This window comes from Rattus norvegicus, chromosome 1 (genome assembly GCF_021556685.1).
Source record: "Rattus norvegicus strain SHRSP/BbbUtx chromosome 1, alternate assembly SHRSP_T2T, whole genome shotgun sequence".
Classification (NCBI taxonomy): Eukaryota; Metazoa; Chordata; class Mammalia; order Rodentia; family Muridae; genus Rattus; species Rattus norvegicus.
Window position 1 is genome coordinate 44,463,458 of NC_141534.1, and position 10,787 is coordinate 44,474,244.

Sequence of the window (10,787 nt, forward strand, 5' to 3'; positions counted from 1 at the left end):
ACACAATGAAAGCAGTGCTAAGAGGAAAACTCATAGCGCTGAGTGCCTGCAGAAAGAAACAGGAAAGAGCATATGTCAGCAGCTTGACAGCACACCTAAAAGCTCTAGAACAAAAAGAAGCAAATACACCCAGGAGGAGTAGAAGGCAGGAAATAATCAAACTCAGAGCTGAAATCAACCAAGTAGAAACAAAAAGGACCATAGAAAGAATCAACAGAACCAAAAGTTGGTTCTTTGAGAAAATCAACAAGATAGATAAACCCTTAGCCAGACTAACGAGAGGACACAGAGAGTGTGTCCAAATTAACAAAATCAGAAATGAAAAGGGAGACATAACAACAGATTCAGAGGAAATTCAAAAAATCATCACATCTTACTATAAAAGCCTATATTCAACAAAACTTGAAAATCTTCAGGAAATGGACAATTTCCTAGACAGATACCAGGTACCGAAGTTAAATCAGGAACAGATAAACCAGTTAAACAACCCCATAACTCCTAAGGAAATAGAAGCAGTCATTAAAGGTCTCCCAACCAAAAAGAGCCCAGGTCCAGACGGGTTTAGTGCAGAATTCTATCAAACCTTCATAGAAGACCTCATACCAATATTATCCAAACTATTCCACAAAATTGAAACAGATGGATCACTCCCGAATTCCTTCTATGAAGCCACAATTACTCTTATACCTAAACCACACAAAGACACAACAAAGAAAGAGAACTTCAGACCAATTTCCCTTATGAATATCGACGCAAAAATACTCAACAAAATTCTGGCAAACCGAATCCAAGAGCACATCAAAACAATCATCCACCATGACCAAGTAGGCTTCATCCCAGGCATGCAGGGATGGTTTAATATACGGAAAACCATCAACGTGATCCATTATATAAACAAACTGAAAGAACAAAACCACATGATCATTTCATTAGACGCTGAGAAAGCATTTGACAAAATTCAACATCCCTTCATGATAAAAGTCCTGGAAAGAATAGGAATTCAAGGCCCATACCTGAACATAGTAAAAGCCATATACAGCAAACCAGTTGCTAACATTAAATTAAATGGAGAGAAACTTGAAGCAATCCCACTAAAATCAGGGACTAGACAAGGCTGCCCACTCTCTCCCTACTTATTCAATATAGTTCTTGAAGTTCTAGCCAGAGCAATCAGACAACAAAAGGAGGTCAAGGGGATAAATATCAGAAAAGAAGAGGTCAAAATATCACTATTTGCAGATGATATGATAGTATATTTAAGTGATCCCAAAAGTTCCACCAGAGAACTACTAAAGCTGATAAACAACTTCAGCAAAGTGGCTGGGTATAAAATTAACTCAAATAAATCAGTTGCCTTCCTCTATACAAAAGAGAAACAAGCCGAGAAAGAAATTAGGGAAACGACACCCTTCATAATAGACCCAAATAATATAAAGTACCTCGGTGTGACTTTAACAAAGCAAGTAAAAGATCTGTACAATAAGAACTTCAAGACACTGAAGAAGGAAATTGAAGAAGACCTCAGAAGATGGAAAGATCTCCCATGCTCATGGATTGGCAGGATTAATATAGTAAAAATGGCCATTTTACCAAAAGCAATCTACAGATTCAATGCAATCCCCATCAAAATACCAATCCAATTCTTCAAAGAGTTAGACAGAACAATTTGCAAATTCATCTGGAATAACAAAAAACCCAGGATAGCTAAAGCTATCCTCAACAATAAAAGGACTTCAGGGGGAATCACTATCCCTGAACTCAAGCAGTATTACAGAGCAATAGTGATAAAAACTGCATGGTATTGGTACAGAGACAGACAGATAGACCAATGGAATAGAATTGAAGACCCAGAAATGAACCCACACACCTATGGTCACTTGATTTTTGACAAAGGAGCCAAAACCATCCAATGGAAAAAAGATAGCATTTTCAGCAAATGGTGCTGGTTCAACTGGAGGGCAACATGTAGAAGAATGCAGATCGATCCATGCTTATCACCCTGTACAAAGCTTAAGTCCAAGTGGATCAAGGACCTCCACATCAAACCAGACACACTCAAACTAATAGAAGAAAAACTAGGGAAGCATCTGGAACACATGGGCACTGGAAAAAATTTCCTGAACAAAACACCAATGGCTTATGCTCTAAGATCAAGAATCGACAAATGGGATCTCATAAAACTGCAAAGCTTCTGTAAGGCAAAGGACACGGTGGTTAGGACAAAACGGCAACCAACAGATTGGGAAAAGATCTTTACCAATCCTACAACAGATAGAGGCCTTATATCCAAAATATACAAAGAACTCAAGAAGTTAGACCGCAGGGAAACAAATAACCCTATTAAAAAATGGGGTTCAGAGCTAAACAAAGAATTCACAGCTGAGGAATGCCGAATGGCTGAGAAACACCTAAAGAAATGTTCAACATCTTTAGTCATAAGGGAAATGCAAATCAAAACAACCCTGAGATTTCACCTCACACCAGTGAGAATGGCTAAGATCAAAAACTCAGGTGACAGCAGATGCTGGCGAGGATGTGGAGAAAGAGGAACACTCCTCCATTGTTGGTGGGATTGCAGACTGGTAAAACCATTCTGGAAATCAGTCTGGAGGTTCCTCAGAAAATTGGATATTGAACTGCCTGAGGATCCAGCTATACCTCTCTTGGGCATATACCCAAAAGATGCCTCAACATATAAAAGAGACACGTGCTCCACTATGTTCATCGCAGCCTTATTTATAATAGCCAGAAAATGGAAAGAACCGAGATGCCCTTCAACAGAGGAATGGATACAGAAAATGTGGTACATCTACACAATGGAATATTACTCAGCTATCAAAAACAATGACTTTATGAAATTCGTAGGCAAATGGTTGGAACTGGAAAACATCATCCTGAGTGAGCTAACCCAATCACAGAAAGACATACATGGTATGCACTCATTGATAAGTGGCTATTAGCCCAAATGCTTGAATTACCCTAGATCCCTAGAACAAATGAAACTCAAGACGGATGATCAAAATGTGAATGCTTCACTCCTTCTTTAAATGAGGAAAAAGAATACCCTTGGCAGGGAAGAGAGAGGCAAAGATTAAAACAGAGACTGAAGGAACACCCATTCAGAGCCTGCCCCACATATGGCCCATACATATACAGCCACCCAATTAGACAAGATGGATGAAGCAAAGAAGTGCAGACCGACAGGAGCAGGATGTAGATGGCTCCTGAGAGACACAGCCAGAATACAGCAAATACAGAGGCGAATGCCAGCAGCAAACCACTGAACTGAGAATAGGACCCCCGTTGAAGGAATTAGAGAAAGAGCTGGAAGAGCTTGAAGGGGCTCGAGACCCCATATGTACAACAATGCCAAGCAACCAGAGCTTCCAGGGACTAAGCCACTACCTAAAGACTATACATGGACTGACCCTGGACTCTGACTTCATAGGTAGCAATGAATATCCTAGTAAGAGCACCAGTGGAAGGGGAAGCCCTGGGTCCTGCTAAGACTGAACCCCCAGTGAACTAGACTGGTGGGGGGAGGGCGGCAATGGGGGGAGGGTTGGGAGGGGAACACCCATAAGGAATGGGAGGGGGGAGGGGGATGTTTGCCCGGATACCAGGAAACGGAATAACACTCGAAATGTATATAAGAAATACTCAAGTTAATAAAAAAAAAAGAATTCAGACAACTTTGGTATTAAAATATAGCAAGGAGTAATTACTATATCTAATTCATGAAAATAAAATGCTTTGGATGTCAACTGAGGATGTGGCTGACGTAAGGCACTTAACAGAATCTTCGAATTCTTTTATCTTATTAGTCTTACATTTTATGTGGGCTGAAGGGTTTTAAACAATAAATTCAACAAACAAGTAAAAGTCAATTGATAATTTTTGAAAATAGTAGAAATTCTGAAAAATAAGTAAAATGAGTAAGTTAGGTGATCGTGCTGAATGTAGAGATTTGGGATGTAAAACTTTAGATTAGATGGCTATGACAAAACTTACAAAAAATGTGCCTTTGAATAAAGATCTGAAATGGAGACATTTCATGTTATGCATGAGGGTCTCTATGGGAGGAGAATCACAAGTTACAAGAGAGCCCATGGGCATTGCTGGTACAAACATTTTTAAAGTAGATGTGGTAGGGTGTTGAGTTTGAACAAGTTTTAGAGGACATTACACATCCAAGAGAGGGCTTGACTGACGCAGTGGGTCTCCAAGTCTGGGTTTGCATCTGGGTTTCTGGAGAAATGCCTATGAAAGTTTGGGAGGTTTGGGTATTTATGCCTTTTAAGCTGTGCTATGATGTCATGTCTCAAATGGAGTGTTTGCAGCTGGAATGAAACCAGCAAACATTAAGAAGATAGCACATCAACTGTGCTCAGTGGCCAGCTCCAGACTCACCCACGAGGATGGGGCACACAAACTGGACTGGGTTGGTTATTAAAAATCAATAAGAAAACAGGAAGGTGGGGCATGGAGAGGCTGATCTGGAAAGTGTTAGATAGAGGAGAGTGAGTATGATCACAATAATTTATAAAATTCTCAAAGAATTAACTTAATAAAACTAATATAGCATCCTAGAAACCATGGTAAGAAAGTGTAGAGTAAAAAACAAGATCGTTTAAAAAGCAGGTATCTTGGGTAATCAAAGATACAATCCACAGACCACATGAAGCTCAAGAAGAAGGATAACCAAAGTGAGGATGCTTCAGTCCTTCTTAGAAGGGGGAAAAATATTCATAGGAGGAGATATGGAGACAAAGTTTGGAGCAGAGACTGAAGAAATGGCCATTCAGAGCCTGCCCCACCTGGGGATCCAGCGCATATACATACAGCCACCAAACCCAGACAATATTGCTGATGCCAAGAAGTGCATGCTGACAGGAAGCTGATATAACTGTCTCCTGAGAGGCTCTGCCAGAGCATGACAAATACAGAAGTGAACACTCACAACCAACCATTGAACTGAGAATAGGGTCCCAATTGGAGGAGTTAGAGAAAGGATTGAAAGAGCTGAAGGAGTTTGCAATCCCATAAGAACAATAATAGCGACCAACCAGAGCTCCCAAGGACTAAACCACAATACAAAGACTACAATGGACAGACCCATGGCTCCAGCTGCACATGTAGCAGAGGATGGCCTTACTGGGCACCAATGGGAGGAAGCTCTTGGTCCTGCCAAAGTTCATTGCCCCAGTGTAGGGGAATGACAGAGCGAGGAGGTGGGAAGGTATGGGTGGGTGGGTGGGTGCAGGAACATCCTCATAGAAAAGGGGGAGGGGAGATGAGATAGGGAATTTATGGATGAGAAACCAGAAAGGGGATAACATTTGAAATGTAAATAAAACATATCAAATTAAAAAGGTATCAAAAATACTCTCAGAATTATTAAAAAAAGTTGACTATAGAAGATGAGAAACTGAAGACACAATGAAACAGTCAACCTGACCTTTGTAGGTAAATATGAAGTAGAAATATAGTATCTTAATTGTCTCGACAGTAAGATCCCTCGAAAAGGAAAGGCCACAAAACTGAAGGTCATTAGGCTAAAATACTTAACAAGTGGGACTAGTGGATGGGAGAAAATGCAGGCATGACCCAGGGTCAGCCTATTTGGCACACTGTGCTTCTAAATAAGAAACGTGGCATACCATGCCCCAGAAGTTGGAATACTGAATTCTAAAGTACCCCGTGAATAGTCAGTAGTTGGTTTGCAGTCTCCGTTTATTTCCCCATGAATGTGATTCTTCTGCATAGAGAACATAGTGTTATGAGCTCTCATGATCCAACCTGGGGTGAGGTGCTAACAATCACAGTTGATAGGCTTTCACTCTGTAAGTGGTTGCTCACATGCAATAAAGCAGGCACTGTTCTTTGAAACCATCTTGAACTGGTTTATCTCTGTGCCCTTTACCAACCCACCCACAAGCATTGCTTTCTTGGAGGGGACACTCTAGTCATGACAGTACTTGCCAAAGTAGAACCAGAAGGAATTCATAGCCAAAAAGAATGAGTAACTTCAGTGACCTTGGAGACGGTCTCACTGGCCAGCTGGTTAGTTGGAGTCTGGGGAAGGAAGGCAGAAGAGAAAGGGAAGCCACTGAAGTTGCTGATTCCTGCCTTAGGTAAAGGATGTAAAGGAAGGCTCCCAGGTGTGGGGAGAGACAGGAGAGAGGGCCAGAGGGCAAGGAGAATGAATGGAAATTTGCAGCTGCTGAAGGAGGGGGTGGGGTGGGGGAATCTATGCGAAGAACCTGATGCCTGGGATGGGGGAGGCTCCCAGGAGTCAATGCAGGTGACCTTAGCCCAGGTGTCTAGCAGTGGTGACATGGAACCTCAAGAGGGCACTTCCTGTAGTCAGGCAGGACCCCCAGTGGAATGAAAGGGACACCACCCCACCCACAAAACTTTCAACCCAAATGTATCCTGTCTAAAAGAAATGCAGGGACAAAAATGGAGCAGAACCCACAGGAGGGGAATGCTCAACCAGTTAAAGGTCTCCTCTGAGAATGAGTTCTCTTTAACGGATGCTTCTTCTGGTTGGTGAGAATGTGCAGAACCTACTTCTAATCTCTCCATTTCTAAGTCCAGCAGGCTCGGAGTATCCTGGAATGCATAGTTCTGGACTCAATTGCTGTGTTATAAGCATTTTGAAACCCATTTAAAAAATCTTCAGACCCAAAGAAACTAAACAAGAAGGAAGGCTCAAGTGAGGACGCCTGAATCTCCTTTAGAAGGGGAAATGAAAGTTATAAGAGCAGATGGAGAATGGGAACAGAGATGGAGGGGGGATGGGGAGGGGAATGGGGGGTTAGGATAAGGTGTGGGGAAGGACAGGAGAGATGGCTAGATGGCCATGGAAATGAATGGAAATCTGAAACTGATGTGGGTGAGGAGTAGGGGTCTTCTCCAGCGTGACACAGAGACCTGGGACAAGGGAGGCACTCAAGAATCAGTGGGGATGTGACTCACTGTGACTCACAACATTGGGGAAATGGAACCTGAGAGGTCATTTCCTGTATCCAGACAAGGATCTAAGTAGAGCGACAGAGACAACAATCCACCTACAAAACTTTCAACCCAAAATTTATCCTGTCTACAGGAAATTAATGCGGGCATAAGGGATAGAGCAGAGACTGAGGGAATGGCCAACCAGTAACTGCCCCAACTTGAGATCCACCCCATGGGCAAGCACCAATCCCTGACATTATTAATGATACTCTGCTAAGCTTGCAGACAGGAGCGTGTTGTCCTCTGAGAGGCTCCCCCCAGCAGATGACTCAGACAGATCCGGATACCCACAAGCAAACAATGCACAGAGCTTGGCAACTCTTATGGAAGAGTTGGAGGGATGACTGTGAGCTATGAGGGGATAGGAACTCCACAGGTCCAACTCACATGAACCCTTGGGGCTCTTAGAGACTGAACTCCCAACCAAAGAATATACATAATCTGGACCTAGGCCTCCCTGAGCGTATATAGCAGAGGTGCAGCTTGGTCTTCATTATGGGTTCTGAACAAATGGAGCAGAACTTGTTCAAAGTTCTTCAGAACTTGTCAACAACTGTTGCCTGTCTGTGGGGTATGTTCTTTTAGCTGGGCTGCCTTGTCTGGTCTCAGTGGGAGAGGAAGTGCTTAGCACCTCAGAGACTTGGTGTGCCAGGGTTGGGGGATGGGGAGGGCAGTGCCTGCTCAAAGAAGAAGGGGAAAGGGGATGAGCAAAAGCTTGTGGGAGGTGGTGCCCCGGAGAGGAGCAGGGATTGGGATGTAAAGTGAATAAGTAAAAAATAAAATAAAACCAAAAACATTAAATAAATATATGCTCAATTTGATGCTGCCTAGCCTAAAATGAAGAAAATTGTGAAATAATATTCTTTAAAGAAAACATCAATACAATTTTAAATTTGAATAAAACTTTGGTAAACCCTAACGCAGTCTTTCCCTCAGATGAGAAATACTGTTATAATAAATGAATTCATGGGATTCCTTGGATTCTGTTCTGACTACTGCATGCTTTGTGATTGTTGGATAATAGATCAAATTACAGAAATCGAGCTAAAAGCCTGGCCATCACCTGGATACCATGTAAATAACTGTGCTTGCTAAAAGGTGAGATGAGTGGATTATTCATTGTGAGTACAACACTGCTGACTTAGACATTTTAAAAAACTAAACCAATACATAAATTTTCATTTTGTCACGAGCCTGGGACCTTCTGGACAATCTGTTTTCTGTCACACATCTCTTGCTGTTACCTTGGGATGTTTGCCTCCAGACAAATTCTTTGGAGTAATTTTCCCTCATTTGTCTTTCTGTAGGGTCAAATACTGCCTGGTCTTTAATTTCATGTTTCAATCATGTGTCGCACTACTTTTCCTCCTGATTTCTGTAGTACGGTTTTCTTCTGACTATGAATGATTATAGAACTTGGGCTTTCAGCCATGGGATTTGGACATTACTTTCAGCTGTGACCTACCCTTGAGTTTAACTGTACAGACTGTCGAGAGTGAAAAGAGTCACAGAGACCTGCATGAGGCCAGAGGGCATGGTGAACCGCAGGCTCAGGGGCCTCCCCAATGAATGGACTCTTCTGTCCAATTCTGCACAACCCTTTCTCCCTAGAGACCCAGTTGTTACACCTCATTCTGATCTCGGAATTTCACAGATGTGGTGCTTTAAAGTCACCAAATCCACATCCCTCACATAAGAGTAATTGCAGAGTATGGTACACCAACCAAGTTCATTTTGATTTCCTAGGAACTATAAAGGCCAAGAACATATGCAGTTATGTTTTCTGACCGACAAATTATTTCCCCCAAAAAAGACAGATGAGATTCTGTGTTATAAATAGAAATGAATTTGGAGAATGGAGGAGCCAAATGAATGGGGTGAGTTCATATAATCTTAGAATTTTGTGGTCAGGAAATGGCTGACATTGTCTCCCACAGCAGGACTTGCCAACTGGGCCAGGCTGCTGTTGTCTTTGGGCCAAAACTATCTCTCTCCTGGACCAACAGAAGACTTTCGTTAGTTTTGGCTTTCAGTAAGTTTACTTTTATATTATTTCTGGACAGAGAGAAAGCATGGGTTTGGATAGCTCCTTCATTCATTTAGACAACAGTAAGTTTTCTGTGACTGAGAGGCATTGTTTCTGAGGTGAATAAAAATACTTCTGGTTCATTAGATGCTGATGCCATAATTCAATGATTTTTTTTTTTACTGGTAAACTTTGTAGTGTATAAAAGGTTTTATATAGACTTTATCAATGCTACCTTTCTTCATGTTAGTGATTGTGTGTAGGGAAAAGTTGATCTCTGTTAAATACTTCAGATGGTTTATGGACTTCAGTTGAAGGGTGGATATAGTTATACTTGGTTAATGAAAATATTAGGCGAGACATTTTATTTTGATAAGGCTTGTTCTCTCTGCATAGAGCCATCCCCAGTCGTGTCCACTATTGAGTCTTAACTCTTTACGATGCTGCAAAGGTTCCTTCTCAGTGGCCTTGGTCACATGTGTGTGTGGCTTACTGTGTGAGCAGCTCTTCCTGACCCTACTGCCTCTGTATGCCCACAGCAGAGCACTACTTTATGTTTCGAAGATACCTTTTATCTTCTGCCGCTTGGGGAAGGAAGCATCTTTAATTTCCCTATAGGGCGACTATATTCCCTTTTCTTTCTGATGGAGAGAGGGGTTATTTCATTTTGTTACTTTAAAAAAGATTTAATTTTTTTTTATTTATTTATTTTTATTAACTTGAGTATTTCTTATATACATTTCAAGTGTTATTCCCTTTCCCGGTTTCCGGGCAAAATCCCCCTCCCCCCTCCCCTTCCTTATGGGTGTTCCCCTCCCAACCCTCCCCCCATTGCCGCCCTCCCCCCATAGTCTAGTTCACTGGGGGTTCAGTCTTAGCAGGACCCAGGGCTTCCCCTTCCACTGGTGCTCTTACTAGGATATTCATTGCTACCTATGGGGTCAGAGTCCAGGGTCAGTCCATATATAGTCTTTAGGTAGTGGCTTAGTCCCTGGAAGCTCTGGTTGCTTGACATTGTTGTACTTTTGGGGTCTCGAGCCCCTTCAAGCTCTTCCAGTTCTTTCTCTGATTCCTTCAACGGGGGACCTATTCTCAGCTCAGTGGTTTGCTGCTGGCATTCGCCTCTGTATTTGCTGTATTCTGGCTGTGTCTCTCAGGAGCGATCTACATCCCGCTCCTGTCGGTCTGCACTTCTTTGCTTCATCCATCTTGTCCAATTGGGTGGCTGTATATGTATGGGCCACCTGTGGGGCAGGCTCTGAATGGGTGTTCCTTCAGTCTCTGTTTTAATCTTTGCCTCTCCCTTCCCAGCCAAGGGTATTCTTTTTCCTCATTTAAAGAAGGAGTGAAGCATTCACATTTTGATCATCCGTCTTGAGTTTCGTTTGTTCTAGGGATCTAGGGTAATTCAAGCATTTGGGCTAATAGCCACTTATCAATGAGTGCATACCATGTATGTCTTTCTGTGATTGGGTTAGCTCACTCAGGATGATATTTTCCAGTTCCAACCATTTGCCTACGAATTTCATAGACTCGTTGTTTTTGATAGCTGAGTAATATTCCATTGTATAGATGTACCACATTTTCTGTATCCATTCCTCTGTTGAAGGGCATCTCGGTTCTTTCCATTTTCTGGCTATTATAAATAAGGCTGCGATGAACATAGTGGAGCACGTGTCTCTTTTATATGTTGAGGCATCTTTTGGGTATATGCCCAAGAGAGGTATAGCTGGATCCTCAG